Source organism: Phyllostomus discolor, chromosome 1 (assembly GCF_004126475.2).
Source record: "Phyllostomus discolor isolate MPI-MPIP mPhyDis1 chromosome 1, mPhyDis1.pri.v3, whole genome shotgun sequence".
Classification (NCBI taxonomy): Eukaryota; Metazoa; Chordata; class Mammalia; order Chiroptera; family Phyllostomidae; genus Phyllostomus; species Phyllostomus discolor.
Window position 1 is genome coordinate 155,236,822 of NC_040903.2, and position 16,044 is coordinate 155,252,865.

The 16,044-nt window shown below is 39.3% G+C and overlaps 1 pseudogene; it reads left to right on the forward strand.

Annotated features, from left to right (window-relative positions):
* Nucleotides 1-663: 663 nt before the first annotated feature.
* Nucleotides 664-1,428, forward strand: LOC114492294 (annotated as a pseudogene).
* Nucleotides 1,429-16,044: the final 14,616 nt, after the last annotated feature.

A 16,044-nucleotide genomic window follows, 5' to 3' on the forward strand; every position in this document is an offset into this window, starting at 1 on the left:
TCGTTGATTTTGATGCCTTTTAGTGCTTCTGTTTTTTGTTTCATCTCTTCCGCATTCGCAAAATGTTTCCCTTTGAAGACTTTTTTCATTCCAGGAAACAGAAAGTCACTCTGGGTGAGATTGGGTGAATAGGGAGGGTGGGGCATGGGATCATGATGTTTTTGGTCAGAAACTACTGAACACTCCATTGTGGTGTGGGCAGGTGCTCTTGGAAATCACCCATCATGTAATGGGCAAATGCACTGAGTCTTCAAAAAAAATTCAATGGAGCTGAGCAGCCTCTCACACCACCACCAGCTGGTACACTGACTGATACAGATGGGTTCCCAGAACATTCACGTAGTGGGGGAAGCCTGTACCATAAGGGGCCTGCCCTCCAAAAGATAATTCCTAGCCCTGGCTGGCGTAGCTCAGTGGATTGAGCGCGGGCTGGGAACCAAAGTGTCCCAGGTTTGATTACCAGCCAGGGTACATTCCTGGGCTGCAGGCCATAACTCCCAGCAACCACACATTGATGTTTCTCTCTCTCTCTCTCTCTCTCTCTCTCTCTCTCTCCCTCTCTCTCTCTCCCTCTCTCTCTCTCCCTCTCTCTCTCTCTCTCTCCCCCTTCCCTCCCTAAAAATAAATAAATAAAATCTTTAAAAAAAAAGATAATTCCTGTTTTTTGGGGGTCCCGCCTCATATAAGACCATCTAGGCTGTGTTGTCTTAGTCTCTGGTGGTACCGTTGGCATTGTGGTGGACTCTGGTGATGGGTTCACCTACACTGTGCCCATCTATGAGGGCTGTACCCTCCCCTATACCATCTGTGTTGACACGCTGGCTAGGACCTGAAGGACTACCTCATGAAGATATGCAGCGTGGCTATAGCTTCACTACCACAGCTGAGTGTGAAATTGTGCATGACATCAAGGAGAGGCTGTGCTATGTCACTCTGGATGTCAAGCAGGAGATGGCCACTGTAGCTACAAGCTATAAGCTACCCAACAGTCAGGTCATCACCACTGGCAGTGATCAACTCTGCTGCTCCCAGGTCCTCTTGCAGCCTTGCTTCCTGGGCATGTAATCCTGTGGCATCCATGAAACTACCTTAACTCCATCATGAAGTGTGATGTTGACATCTATAAGGACCTAGATGCCAATATGGTGCTGTGCATTGGGACCACCTTGTACCCAGGCATTGCCAGTGGGATTCAGAAGGAGATCATTGCCCTTGCTCTCAGCATGATGAAGGTTAAGATCATTGTACTCCCTGGCTGCAATTACTCTTTGTGGAATGGCACTTCCATCCTGGCCTTGCTGTTCACCTTCCAGCAGTAAGCAGGTGTACAATGAGCCTGGCCCATCCATTGTCTACTGCAAATGCTTCTAGGGACTGTTACTTAGTTGGTTATACCCTTTCTTGACAAAACCTAACTTGCACAGAAAATGAGATGAGATTGGCATGGCTTTATTTGTTTTTGATTTAGTTATTTTTTTGGCACTTCTCTCAGGTTTTAAAAACTGGAACAATGAAGGTGACAGCAGTCTGTTGGAGTGAGCATCCCCAAAGTTCTACAGTGTGGCCAAGAACTTTGACTGTACATTGTTTTTTTAATAGTTATCCAAAATATTGTGAGATGCATTGTTACAGGAAGTCCCTTGCCTGCCCAAAAGCTGCCCACTTCTCCCTAAGAAGGGCCAGTCCTTGCCCAAGTCCGCATAGGGGAGGGTGATATCATTGCTTTTGTGTAAATTATATAATCCAAATTTTTAAATAATGACTTTAATACTTGTTCTTTCTTGTATTTTTATTTCGATGGTCTGCCATCATGGTCTCTCCTTTTGTCCCCAACTTGAGTTATATGAAGGCTTTTGGTCCCCTTGGGGGTGGGTTGAGGTGTGGAGGCAGTCAGAGCTTACCTGTATACTGACCTGAGACCAGTTCAATAAAGTGCATACCTTAAAGAAAAAAAAATATTGCAACATTACCTCATGTTCTTTCTTTACAACCTGGGCCTGACAGAATGGCTCCTGCAAAGAATGGTGGTAAGAACAAGAAGGGTTTTTCTGCCATCAGTGAGTTAGTGACCATAAAATGCTATTATCATTCATAAGTACATCCATGGAATGGGCTTCAAGAAGCTCACCCTTTGGGCAGCCAAAGAGATACAAAAATTGGCCATGAAGGAGATGGGAATTTCAGATGTGTGCATTGATACCAGGCTTAACCAAGCTGTCTGGGCCAAAGGAATAAGGAAGATCCCATACCAAATCTGTGCACATTTGTTCAGAAAACATAATGAAGATTAAGAGTTGCCAAACAAGCTCTATACATTGATTACCTGTCTATGTGTCACCACTTTCAAGAATCTAGAGACAGCTTTGGCTGGTGTGGCTCAGTTGGTTGCAGTGTTGTCCCATAACCAAAAGGTTGCAGGTTAGATTTCCAGTCAGGGTACATACCTAGGTTGCAGGTTCTGTGCTCCAGGTGTGGTTCAAGTGTGTATGGAGGGCAACCAATCGATGTTTCTCTGTCTCCTTTCCTTTCTCTCTAAAAGCAGGGGTAAAAAAAAATCTAGAGATAGTCAATGTAGATGAGAATATAAAACCAAACACACACAAATGCAACCTTAGAACATGAATAGAAATATGTCTAGAATGTTAGTTTTTTAATTTGGGGGGGCCTCAGGACAGCTTTAAAAATTTTACAAAAGCTGTATGGATTGCCTCAATTATAAAAAAATAGTTAATAGACCTGAATTGAACTTAGCTGCTAGTGGTGGTGAACATTTTTAATGTTTTTAAAAAAATTCACTTTCTTCTTTTATATATTTCCTGATATTCCCACTTATCAAGTTATGTTTTTATGGGGATGTGTAATTAACATATATATGAACATATTTTCTTTATTTCCCATGTTGTCTTAGTTTAGAGATCTTTAAAATTTTTATGCAGCCCTGGCTGGTGTGGCTCAGTGGATTGAGCACTGGCCTGTGAACCAAAGGGTTGCCAGTTCGATTCCCAGTCAGGGCACATGCCTGGGTTATGGGCCAGTTCCCCAGTAGGGGGTACATGAAAAGCAGCCACATGTTAATGTTTCTCTCCCTCTCTTTCTCCTTCCCTTCCCCTCTGCCTAAAAATAAATAAAATCTTAAAAAAAATAAAAATAAAATTTTAATGCAGTTGCCCTGGCTCGGTTTGGGTGGTGTCCTGAAAGCCAAAAGGTCAAGGGTTTGGTTTCCAGTCAGGGCACATGCCTGGGTTTTGGGTTTGGTCCCCAGTGGGGGGTTGGGGAGTGTATTGGGTTGGTCAAAAAGTCTGTTAAGCATGACTCTGGTAAAGGTTGTCTTTAACTTCATTTGAAACAATTTTGTTAGATTGTATGGGACAGTTGTCATATTAGTGTGCATTTATTAAAAACATCAAAATTGGTGAATTTTTATGCAGTCATTTTAATATTGAAGATGGAAGAAGATATACGACGTTTTCAGTGTATTATGATTTATTTTAAGAAAGGTAAAAATGCAACTGAGATGCAAAAAAAAGATGTGTGTATTGTATGTAGAAGGTGCTGTGACTAATCAAATGTGTCAAAAGTAGTTTGTGAAATTTCTTGGTACAAATTGACATGCTGGTGAAATAATTTCTTGCTATGGGACTGTCTTATGCATTGAAAGATGTTTAGCAGCACCCTTGGCCTTTACCCACTAGAAGCCAATAGTGGGAGATTGCCAACATACTCAAAATATCCAAATCAATAAAGTTATTGGTGAAAATGAAAAATGTCTCTTTTATTTTATGGGAAAAACTTAATGGACTTTTTGCTAGCCCAATATAAGAGGCAGCTGGTTGATGTTTTCTTATGTCAGTATTTCTCTCCCTCCTTTTCTGCCTCCCTTACTGTCTCTCCACCACCCCCTAGAAATTATACGGTCAAGTGTGTGTTTTCATTGTGATATCTTTCTTTCTAAGGTTAGAAAATGGTCCCATTGTCCTCTTCCCCTTCTTGCCCAGAGATTTGAAAAATACTCACTTTTGTTCTAGCTTCTTCTTAAAAGAATGAAAAGGTGTGTAGAGACCCTAGAATTTAGGAAATCATAGGCACATGGTTGGTAACAACACAGGAGTGTTCAGGGGGAGTATGTAGCTGAAGAGAGAAAAGGAGAAAGAACTGCAGAGGACCAACATGTAGGTAATTTGCAAAATATGAGAATTAGGTAAAGGAGACTGAGAAGAAACTCAGTAGTAGAATAAGGAGAGAGGGACATAGCAGAGCCCATTGAAGCAAGTTTTAGGAAGGGTAGAGTGGTCAGTAGTGTCAAATACCGTAGGACAATGACTGTAAACAAGGATAAGAAATGAAGGGTGATTATTGGATTTGACCACTAGGGATTTCATTGGTGACGTTTAATAATAAGGAACATTTTAGTGGAGAGTTGAAAGTGTAGTATAAGTGCCTGGAGTTGTAGTCTTGAAGAATTCAGCATGGAAAAAATGGAAAAAAAATGGGTCACAGCTTGGTGGATAGGTGGCAGAGTTGAGGGCAAAAATTTTTAAGGGAAGAGTTGAGCATATTAATAGAATGAGGAGATGTAGTTAGGGGGTAGGGAGGTATTGTGGGTTGTAAAAGGAGTTAATTGAAGGTTCTGTAGCAGGTTAAGGGTTCTAGGCTTAACAGTCGGTGGGGATTAATTTTAGAAAGGAGAGATACCTCTTCCTTTAAGAATGGTTGAGCCCTGGCTGGCGTAGCTCAGTGGACTGAGCGCGGGCTGCGAACCAAAGTGTTGCAGGTTCGATTCCCAGCCGGGGCACATGCCTGGGTTGCAGGCCATAATTCCCAGCAACTGCACATTGATGTTTCTCTCTCTCTGTCTCCTTCCCTTCCCTCTCTAAAAATAAATGAATAAAATCTTAAAAAAAAAAAGAATGGTTGAATACATAGGAGTAGGAGAAATAAGAGAAAATTTGGAGGTGATTGTGCTTGATGGACACTTTTTAGCTATGTGATTTATAATTAGTGAACAATTTAGGCTTTATTTTTTTCACTGTATTGATGCTGCCCTAACTGGTGTGGCTTGGTTGGTTGGTTGGGCGTCATCCTGCAAAAGGAAAGGTCTCCCAGTCAGGGCACGTTCTTAGGTTGTGGGGTTTGGTTTGTGGTTGGGGTGTGTGCAAGAGGCAACTGATCCATGTTTCTCATATTGATTTTTCTCTCCCTTTCTTTCCTTCTCTAAAAACTATAAAAGAAAGCTTACCTTGCTTGTTTCATAGACTTGATATGAGTTAAAAATGTTTCATAACATATAAAGTATGTGTTAAAATGCTTTAGAAACTTAAAATGCTATACATATCTGTAGACTATTGTTTGTTGTCAATGTTTGAGAAAGTCATTTCCTTTGTATAGAGTATGTAAAGCTTACTAAGTCAAAATACTCCAAACAGAAGGAAGCTGCACAGACTCTTAGTGTGTTAAGACCATAATGTTTGGTAGTCTGAGATCTTTGAGTCTATATCTTGTTTCTAGGAAGATTTTTTTTTAATGCTCAGGAGTGTTTTAATAAGTATTGTTGCTGACAATAGCACCTGAAATCATTTAAAACATTGATGCTGGGAATAATAAAGGGAAAATGTGTGGGAAGAAATCTGCCTAGAAACAAAGTGAATTTTCAGTGGTTTAAATTTGGCACAAGATGGCAGGTATTCTGCACTCTCATCTATGTCTTCTGCTAGTCACTTCTCATAACTTGAACTCTTAAGTGTATTGTATTTGGTGCCTCAGACTGATTTATGCTTAGTTCTTTTCCACTTTATATGTGTCCTTATAACATGGAGGTATGGTTTTTATCACACCTACATTCAGGGAGCCTATCAGATGGTATTTAGTTTAAAAGAACAGGTTTGCATTGTGCTTTTCTTTTTTCTTTATTGTTGTTCATATTTTTTTTATTGTTGTTCAGTGATTTTTTTATACTATAGATTCTTTTAGCATTTCCATTATTTTGCCCTTGTTATAAGTCCTGGGTTTCTGTTTATGATTTCCAGGTGCTAGGGATGCCTGGAGAAAATCATGTAATTGACCTGATTGTTCCAATACTGATACTTGGTTAGTCTAATTTGGCTCTTGATGTTGTAGTTATCCACGAACATTTCTTGGGATAGTGACTCTTACTTGTTCTCCAGATAGAGAAATGCATATTTTTGTTTCATTTTGTACCTTTTTTCATTTATTCAAATACAGAATGGGGCAAAAGTAGGTTTATAGTTGTGACTACACAAAACATAGTTTATTCCTGTATTATTATTTATTAATTTTTGTATTACTTTCTTTACGAACAATTGTAAATCTCCTTTGTGCCCCCCCCCCCCCAATATCTGAGTGTCTGCTGCGTGCCACCCAATATGCTGAGTAGAAAATTTTCAGAGGGAGACAGTAACTGTCAAGTACAGTAACTGTCAAATATAGTGTACTTTGGTATGGAAAAATAAAGACAGGCAAAATGTTCATTTGATTTGGTGATTAAAAGTCATGGTGGCCCTGGCTGGTGTGCTCAGTGGATTGAGTGCCAGCCTACAAGCCAAAAGGTCGCAGGTTTGATTCCCAGTCAGGGCACATGCCTGGGTTCTGGGCCAGTGTTTCTCTCCCTCTCTTTTTCACTCCCTTCCCCTCTCACTAAAAAGAAATAAATCAAATCTTTTTAAAAAATCATGGTGGATCTGGCCAGTGTGGCTCAATGGTTGGAGTGTAGTCCTGTAACCAAAGAATTGCGGGTTTGATTTTTGGAAGGGCACATACCTGGGTTGTGAGTTTGCTCTCTGGTCTGGGCACATTTGGTCTCTGCTTCAGTCTATGTGGAAGACAGTTTCTGGCATCCATGTTTTTTCTCTCTCTCATCCTCTTCCTCTTTCTCTCTCTCTCTAAAAGCAATGAAAAAAGCCCTGGCTGGTGGGGCTCAGTGGAGAGTGACAGCCTGCAAACCAAAGGGCCACTGGTTGGATTCCCAGTCTGGGGCACATGCTTGGGTTGTGGGCTGGGTCCTCAGTAGGGGATGTGTGAGAGGCAACCACACATTGATGTTTCTCTCCCTCCCTAAACATAAATAAATAAAATCTAAAAAAAAATAAAAGCAATGAAAAGATGTCCTTGGGTAGACACAAGAAAAAGATGAAAGAAGTTATGATGACTTTAAGAGCAGTTTTAGTAGGAGGTTAATGGTTGAATTTCCCTTATAGCTGGTGAAAGAGTAAATGGCAAGTGATGAGGGAAAGAAGAGGGTAGAGAGAGAGGAAAGGGGGAGGGAATTAGGAGTGAGAGGGGAAATACAAGAGGAGAGTGAGTGAGAAGAGGAAAGAGGGGAGAGAAGAGAGGGAGAGTTGTGGGAAGGAGAAGGTAAATATGAAAGAGGGAGAGGGAAGAAGAAAAAGGTAAATAGGAAAGAGGGAAGAAGAGGAAAAGAGAATAACTGCTTTGAGAAGGTTTTCTGAGAAAGCCAGGAAGGACTTTCTTTTTTTTTTTTTAAATTTATTTATTTTTAGAGAGAGAAGGGAGGGAGAAAGAGAGAGAGAGAGAGAGAGAGAGAGAGAAACATCAATGTGTGGTTGCTGGGGGCCCTGGCCTGCAACCCAGGCATGTGCCCTGACTGGGAATTGAACCTGTGATACTTTGGTTCGCAGCCCGCACTCAATCCACTGAGCTACGCCAGCCAGGGCAGGAAGGACTTTATTTTTAAGACCAGACTTGACCTTGTATATGGTCTGAGGGGGAAGGTACTAACAGGAAAGTAGAGACTGAAGATTCAAGATACAGTATAGCTGATAGAACAAGGTGTTGAGAGAGGTAGGAGGGGGGTGGGAGTCACTGTGTGAGTCAGGGGTACAGGTAGATGGGTTGGTTTTGAACAGGAGGAGGGACACCTCATTTTCTAGGTCTGAAATAAAAATAGGTAAGGAGACGTATGAATATAGATAAGGTTTTTTGAAGGGATATGGCAGTAGAGGGAGACCATGCCTGCTAAATTACATATCTCAATATGATCAGAAGCAAGGTTGTTTGTTGGTTGAGAGTGAAGGGCCTGGGCAGGGATGACTGTAGAACTTGAGTTGAGAAAATGATTAAAGTTGTTGAGGGGAATAGAAGAGAGGGAATTTATCAAGTTCATTTGAAAGGACTAAGGTTGGAGACTTCATAGTGGTCTCAGTGTATCTAGGGTGGTTTTTCTTTAGAGTATCTCAGTTCATGGAAACAATTACTGAGTTGGAGCTGTTGCTTTGTGGTCAGGTTCAGAGGAAGGGGTGCAAATCTGAAGTTGCTGCTAAGAGATTTAGATGTCCAAGCATAGGATCTGGGTTGGGGGAACCAGAGGATTTGAGAGACAGCAGGCCTCTGTAAGTCATAGAGTAAGTATGGTCAGAATAAGATTTTTTGAAAAATTTTATTTATTGATTTCAGAAAGAGAAGAAGGGAGGGAGAGTAAGAGAAAGGGAGAGGGAGAGAGGGAAGGAGAGAGGGAAAGAAATGTCAATTAGTTCCACGTATTTAGGCATTCATTGGTTGTCCTGACCGGGCATTGAACCTGTGACCTAGGCTTATCCAGATGACACTCGAACTAACTGAGCTGTGTAGCCAGGGCAGAATAAGAGTTTTGTGAACTATTGGAGTAATCAAGGAGAAGCAGTTTCAAATGATGACAAGATCCAGAATAAAGAACTGAAGAATAGGTGCCTAAAATAGAATTGAACTAAAAATCTTTGGAACTATGAATTTTAATGTACAATAATTGAATGGGTCATCTTTCATGGACATTGAAATTTCCCAGCATTGTAATAAGAGATTTAGTAGAGAAGACTGAAGTAGGCTCTTTTAGGCCTCTGTGAATGAGGAGGTACAGCTAAAGGATCAAAAGATGCTAGTAATAAGAAGATACATCTGGAAGGTATGGCCATAAAGGAGAATGATTATGATCTGCAAGCTGCAGTAGAAAGACGAGTGATTGCCAGTCACCCCTGGCACTGTGGGGGTATGAATTGCAGTAAAGAGACAACTGTGAGGAAGTCTGTAAGGGGAGAGCCAGGTTTTAAGTCAAGGTAAACAAGTAGAAAGAGCATTGTTCAAAAAGATTGAGGAAGCCTGGGGTTTGGTAACAAGAGAACGATTACTTTCTTGGGCATAATGAAAAAGATTTGGACAGCGACACTATGAAAGAAACCAGAGTTGAGGACATTTAGACAAGGAAGGTAGGTCAGTGTGGGGATATTATTGCTTTGTATGCTGGAAGTTACTGATTGGGCTCAATTGTCTGAACTTGACGTAAGTTATTTTGGTACCAAAACTGGTTTGAAATCCCAGATTGTATTGACTTGATCTTACAGAGGTGGTAAAAGCTTTTTATAAAGTTAAAGGCTATATTCTGGGGAAGAGCTCGATGTCCTCAGCAGAGGTGAAGTCCCTTGTTGGGTAAGGGCTCCCACCAGGAATGGTGTCAAAGGCTGGTTGTGCCCAAGGATACCCATGATGCTTGCAGAAGGACGACAAGCCTATGTTGGGGGGATGTGGTGACAAGGATCATTTTAGAATAGAGTGATTATCAGTTTAAAATTGAATGACCTGTGTATATAAACTAGATGGAAACAGAAATAATTGTTGTGTGGGGATATTGGGATATAGGTTAATTTTTTTATCTAAAAATATGGATTTTGGGGGAGTTTCTATATACATTAAGAGTCTTGGCTGCAAGTCACAGAAAACCCTACCCAAATTGGCTTAAAAAGAGAATATTTTGCCTTATGTTACTGAAACATCCAGGGGAAACACTGGCTTGAGGCAAGGCTTTTGTAGTTTAGATGATGTCACTGGGACCTAGTTGCCTTATTCTCTGATCTCAGATCTGCTTTCCACTGTGTGCTGATTTGATCTTTAGGTTTCATATAGCACAAGGTTGCTGAAATAGCTATAATTGCTATTCTTCCCGTGTAAGTGGAGTAGAAAGAACTCTTCATGCAACAACGCAAACAAAACCAGCTGAATCTGGTTGTCATTGACCAGAAGAACCATGTGTTCATCTTTGATCCAGTTATAGCCAGGGGAATGTAATGCCCTGATTGACTTATGTCTACGTCACTAGTAGATATGGATTAGGACCAGTATCTCTCCCACTGCTTTAGACCTCTTCATTTACAGAGGAATAGTTTTTTGTCTCTGAATTTTCCTCTGTGTTTAGATTGCTCCTGTCTTAGAACAATCTGGATATTTAATATGTTGTTCCTTTAGTATTTCCACAGCAAATGCATTGAGTACTGATCTTTATGAAAGGCACAGTTCCAGGTACTTCTGGCAATCCTAAATTGAATAAATGCACTCTTTGATTTCAAGGTGGTGACTGCCCAGAAGGGTTATTAGTATATGTTATGCTTCTTTCTGTCATAGGTAAAAAGGAGATGTTTGGATTTCTTTAAGAATTGGATGCTCATTGTGTAGGTCCACATGGTAAAAAAGCAAGCTTGAAATCCCACATTAATCCAGAATGAACAGGTACGGATCCAGGCTTCAGAAAGACTGGGATGTAGTTAAGGAACTGGAAGGATCCACTTAAGCTGTAGAGAGACTGTTTTCTTAGATTCTTTTTAACATGAACATTTGTCATTCTCCTCCTATATTGGGGTTTCTTAATGTCTTTTTTTGTCACTGGCTATACCATTCCTGTCTTACCCAACCCTTGACTCCATCCTCTTCTTTGTATATGCTTTCTCATACCTTATGGTTTCATCTCATGTATGGTTTATTCTATCTTGTGACCTATTCGTTGGCAATGTTTTAGTTTCTGTTCTTGCTTTCCCACTTCCCATCCAGTTTCAAGAGTAAGAGGGCGCATTTATACATCCAAGAGAGAATCTGTCATTCTTGTTGGGCTAAGCTTTTTTTTTTTTTTTTTTAAATTTTAAAAAACGTTTTGCTAAGCCCTGGCTGGCGTAGCTCAGTGGATTGAGCGCGGGCTAGGAACCAAAGTGTCCCAGGTTCGATTCCCAGCCAGGGTACATTCCTGGGTTGCAGGCCATAACCCCCAGCAACCGCACATTGATGTTTCTCTTTCTCTCTCTCTCTCTCTCTCTCTCTCTCTCCCTCTCCCTCTCTCTCTTTCTCTCCCTCCCTCCCTTCCCTCCCTAAAAATAAATAAATGAAATCTTTAAAAAAAACTACAAAATCTCTTTAAAAAAAAAAACCAACGTTTTGCTTATTTTTAGAGAGAGAGGAAGGGAGGGAGAAAGAGAGGAAGAGAAACGTCAATGTCAATACATCTACCAGTTGCCTCTCACTTGCCCCCAAATGGTGAAGAAAGGACCTGGCCCTCAATCCAGGCATGCGCCCTGACCTGGTATTAAACTGAAGACCTTTAGGTTTGCGAGATGATGCCCAACCCACTGACCCATACCAGTCAAGGCTGGGCTAAGCTCTTCAGCACACTTTTTCCTCATAGGCTGATGGCTAGTCTGTAGGACTGGTGAACTTTTGGTCGGGTGCATCCCCTAGTTAATTAGCTAAACTGGAGGACCAGGGCTATTTGGTACTTATGTGGAGATTAGGAAATAATGAATAAGAGACCATGGCACTGCTCTTTAAAATGCAAGGCACTGTTAGTATAACTTTAACCTTGAGAAGACTTGTGAGTGTGTTGACTAATCTGTCCAGTGTGGTGAGAACTTGATTGCTGTATGCAACATAAGAGAATTACATGCAGAATGTTTTGGCATTTAGAAGAAGGCCAACATTTACCCATCAAGGACATCAAGATAGCCACCTGATAACACTAGACTTTTAAAAATAAGGAGGATTTCAATAGAGGAGATTAGGGAGAATGATGTTGATGAATTTATGGAATACAAAGGCAGGGAGAAGATGCTAGAGCAGTGGCAATTGTAAATGCAAAAGGTCCAGATACAAAAATTGGGGAGCATATTTAGTCAAACCTACAACAGTAGTGAATCCAGAGTATTGAGGTCTTTTTTATGGTAAGTTAAGGAATTTAGATGCTATTTGGTGTTCATTGTTCAATTGTGTTGAAGTTCTCATTGACTTTAAAATCACTATGAGAATATACAAATGAGTAAAGTTTAGTCCAGAGAAGTGATACAATTTTTTTGTAGTTGAGATAAAATTGCAGATCGTTTGAACCTTAATATTGTGACATCAGGATGCTGTTGTTCAACATTTATTCATAAGACTTTCCCTTGTGATTTAAAAAATAAGTTTTGAGATGTAATATTTATACCATAAAATTCACAAGTATACTTAACAGTTGTGCAACATCCCCACAATCATTTTTAGAAAATTTTACTCCAAAAATAAACCTTATAACTATTAGCAGTCACGCCTCATTTCCCTCCAATCTCCCCAGCCTTAGGCAACCATCAATCTACTTGGTCGATCTATGGATTCATACAATATGAGGTCTTTTGTGACTGACTTCTTTCACTTACAATGTTTTCAAGGTTTTTCCATGTTGTAGCATGTATTAGTGCTTCATTTCTTCTTATGGCTGAATGATATTCCAGGGTATGGATATACCATCTTTGTTCTTCTTTAGTTGATGGATATATTTGGATTGTTTTCCGTTTTTGTTTTTTAAATTTTATTTTTTATCCTCATTCAAGAACACTTTTTACATCACTTTTTAGAGAGAGAGGAAGAGAGAGAGAGAGAGAGAGAGAGAGAGAAACATCGATGTGAGAGAAACATTGATATGAGAGAGAAGCATTGATTGGTTGCCTCCTGTAGGTGTCTGGATTTGGGATTGAGGATTGGGGGTTGGGGACTGGAGATCAAGGCTTGAACTGGCACCGTAGGTATGTGCCCTGACCAGGAATTAAACCTGCAACCTTTTGGTTACCGGATGACACTCCAAACAGCTGAGCCACAGTGACTGGGGCTTATATTCCCTTTTTTGGTTAGGATGAATAGTGCTGGTATGAGTGTACCTGTACATTTTTTTGGTGCACATGTTTTCATTTTTGAGGAGTATACCTTGAATTGGAATTACTGGGTCATATGGTAACTCTGTTTAACTTTATGAGGAACTGACAAAGTGTTTTTCCAAAACACCTGTACCATTGTTTATTTCTACCAACAGAATGTGAGTGTCACTTTTTCCACATTCTTGTCAACACTTGTTATTTGTCTTTTTTGATTATAGCCCTCTTAGTGTGAGTGAAATGGCATCTCATTGTGGGTTTGATTTGCCTTTACCAAATCATTGACTTTGAGTATCTTTCCAAGTGCTTTTATTGGCCTTTTGGGTATCATCTTTGATGAAATGTCTGTTCAAGTCCTTTGCTCATTTTTGAATTGACTGCTTTGTTTTTTTGTTGTTGAGCTGTAAGAGTTCTTTATACACACACATACACACACTAGATATTAGTTCACTGTCATATACATGATTTGCAAATATTTCTCTCATTCCGAGGGTTGTCTTTCTCTATATTGATAGGGTCTTTTGATATACAAAAGCTTTTAATTTTGGAGTCCTGTTTATCTCTTTTTCTTTTGTTGCTTGCATTGATGAAATTGAAAATTGTGATGATTTCCTGAATATTTTCTTCTAAAAGTATTATAATTTTAGTGCTTACATTTAGGCTATTGATCAAAATTTTGAGTTAATTTTTGTGTATGATATAAAATAAGGGTCCATTTTATTCTTTTGCTTGTTGTCCCAGTGGCATTTGTTGATTTTTAATAAAGTATTTCCTCATACTTTGCATAGTAGGACATTTTTTCATATTTCATAAACCAGCCTAAACTTCCATTCAAACATTATCATACAAAGTGAATATAAAAAGTATTGTTATTACTGGAATAATAAGAGTTGGAAGGTACCACAGAGATTTTCTTCAATCTCACTCATTTTATAAATGTGGAAACAAAGAGCTAGAGAAGTTAATTGATGTCCAAGATTGTATAGCTAGTCAGTTAAGAGATAATGCTTTAATCCAGGGGTTGGCAGATTTTTTCTGTAGAGGGTAAGATAGTAAATGTTTTAGGTTTTGTGAGCCAAGAGGCAAAATAGGGTGTTATGTAGGTACAGTAAGTCCTCACTTAATGTCACCAATAGGTTCTGAGACTAAGCAAACTGACAATTTTACTGTAGGCTAATGAACATAAACAAGAGTAAGTTTTTATGTCATCTCCTTAGTGTTATAGTGAAATGATGGTGAAAGAAACCATGTAATTCAAGGCCCTGCTGTACTCAGAAGTGTAATTGTTGGATCATATGGTTCTATTTTTATTTTTTTGAGGACATCCATACTGTTTCTATAGTGGCTGTACCAATTTATTTATTTTTTAAAAAATATTTTATTTAAAGAGAAGGGAAGGGAGGGAGAAAGAGAGAGAGAGAAACATCAATATGTGGGGGATACATCAATCATTTGCCTCTCACATGCCCCCACCTGGGAACCTGGCCTGCAACCCAGGCATGTGCCTCGACTGGGAATCGAACCAGTGACCTCCCGTTTCACAGGCTGGCACTCAATCCATCAGCCACGGCTAAAAAGATTTTATTTATTTTTAGAGAGAGGGGAAGGGAGAGAGAAAGTGAGGGAGAGAAACATTGATGAGAGAGAGAAAAATCTATTGGTAGCCTCTTGCATGGGCCCCCCCTACCCTATGACTCACCTGCACTGTAGGCATATGCCCTGACTGGGAATCAAACCTGCAACCTTTCACTTTGCAGGATGATGCCCTACCACCTGACTTAGTAGTCAGGGCGGTACAGTGACTATTTTAAATTGATAAATAAAATAGGGTTTGTTTTTTTTTGCTATTGTTACCAGTGTCTTCAACTTTTTTATTTACTCTGCCAAAAGGCATATAATTTTAAATAAATTTATTTTCTCTACACACATTTCTTTAGCTGCTACAGTCAAATGTGATTTAATTAACTCGCCATTGATAAAGGCTTTCTTTTCTTGGCTAACAAATGAGCCATTCAGAAGCTTACTGTGGTTGCATCCTCTTTATTTTTGTGTAGAAATTCAGCTGTTGTGAAATGTACTTAAATTTTCTAATTTTTCTGACTGTTTTCCTGTGAATTGGAAATTTTGTGAAAAGTGCTTAGTCTGGATGATTGTGATGAGTGCTTAGTTTGTTGATGTGTATTCTTTCAGCACAGCTGTAGTGTCATTGTATAATAAACATAATAGTTTGCCATCTAATTTGATAACAAGGTTATCTACCCTCCATTTTATCTCAAAAGTATGACATTTAAAGCTTACTTATCTTCTTTTCTTGTTTTGACTTGAAGGGTATGCACTGGCAATAAAAAATAAAATATATGGTGATAAATGTAGTCCTGGAAAAGCTGTCAAGTTATAACTGTATCACTGTATTTTGGAGTCCTCTGAGCAGCAATGCAAAACTGTTACAGTGTCTCATATGGTCTCTTGTAAATACTGAATTCTGCCATTGTAAAAGTAGCCATAGACATTATGTAAATAAATAAATGTAGCAGTGTTTAAATGAAGCTTTTTTTATGGACACAAAATTGCCTCGTATGAAACTTTTACATCATGAGATATTCCTCTTTTTTTTTTTTAACCATTTTAAAATATAAAAATCATTCTTGGTTTATGGGGTGTACAAAAACAGGCAGAGAGCCTTAGTTGGGCTGTATGCTGTAATAGTTTGCCAACTTCTCCCTTAGTCCAAAAGAATAAGTCTACTGGGAGGAGAATCGTGCTTGATGGCATCTGTTCTGTGAGGGAAATCATTTTGGATGACATTTTGACAACCTTTGAATCATACTAGTTAAACTGTTTTTATGAGGATTGATATCTTAGAAGAAAAAAAGTTAAAAGGAACAAGACAGAGATTGAGAGTTCATATAGTTTGGTTTTTACTTATTTTTTTAAGGAAAGACTTGTATAATTTTGTGTGTGTGTGTATGTGTGTAATGCCTGAAGAGCTGCTAGATTTCTGAGTTTTTAATCTTAGGTCTTTTATGTGAAAAACCTATGTGACTATGAACTTCTGTCCTCATAATATGTTTATTAAGATTTTTAATCTAGTAAGTAGCAAATC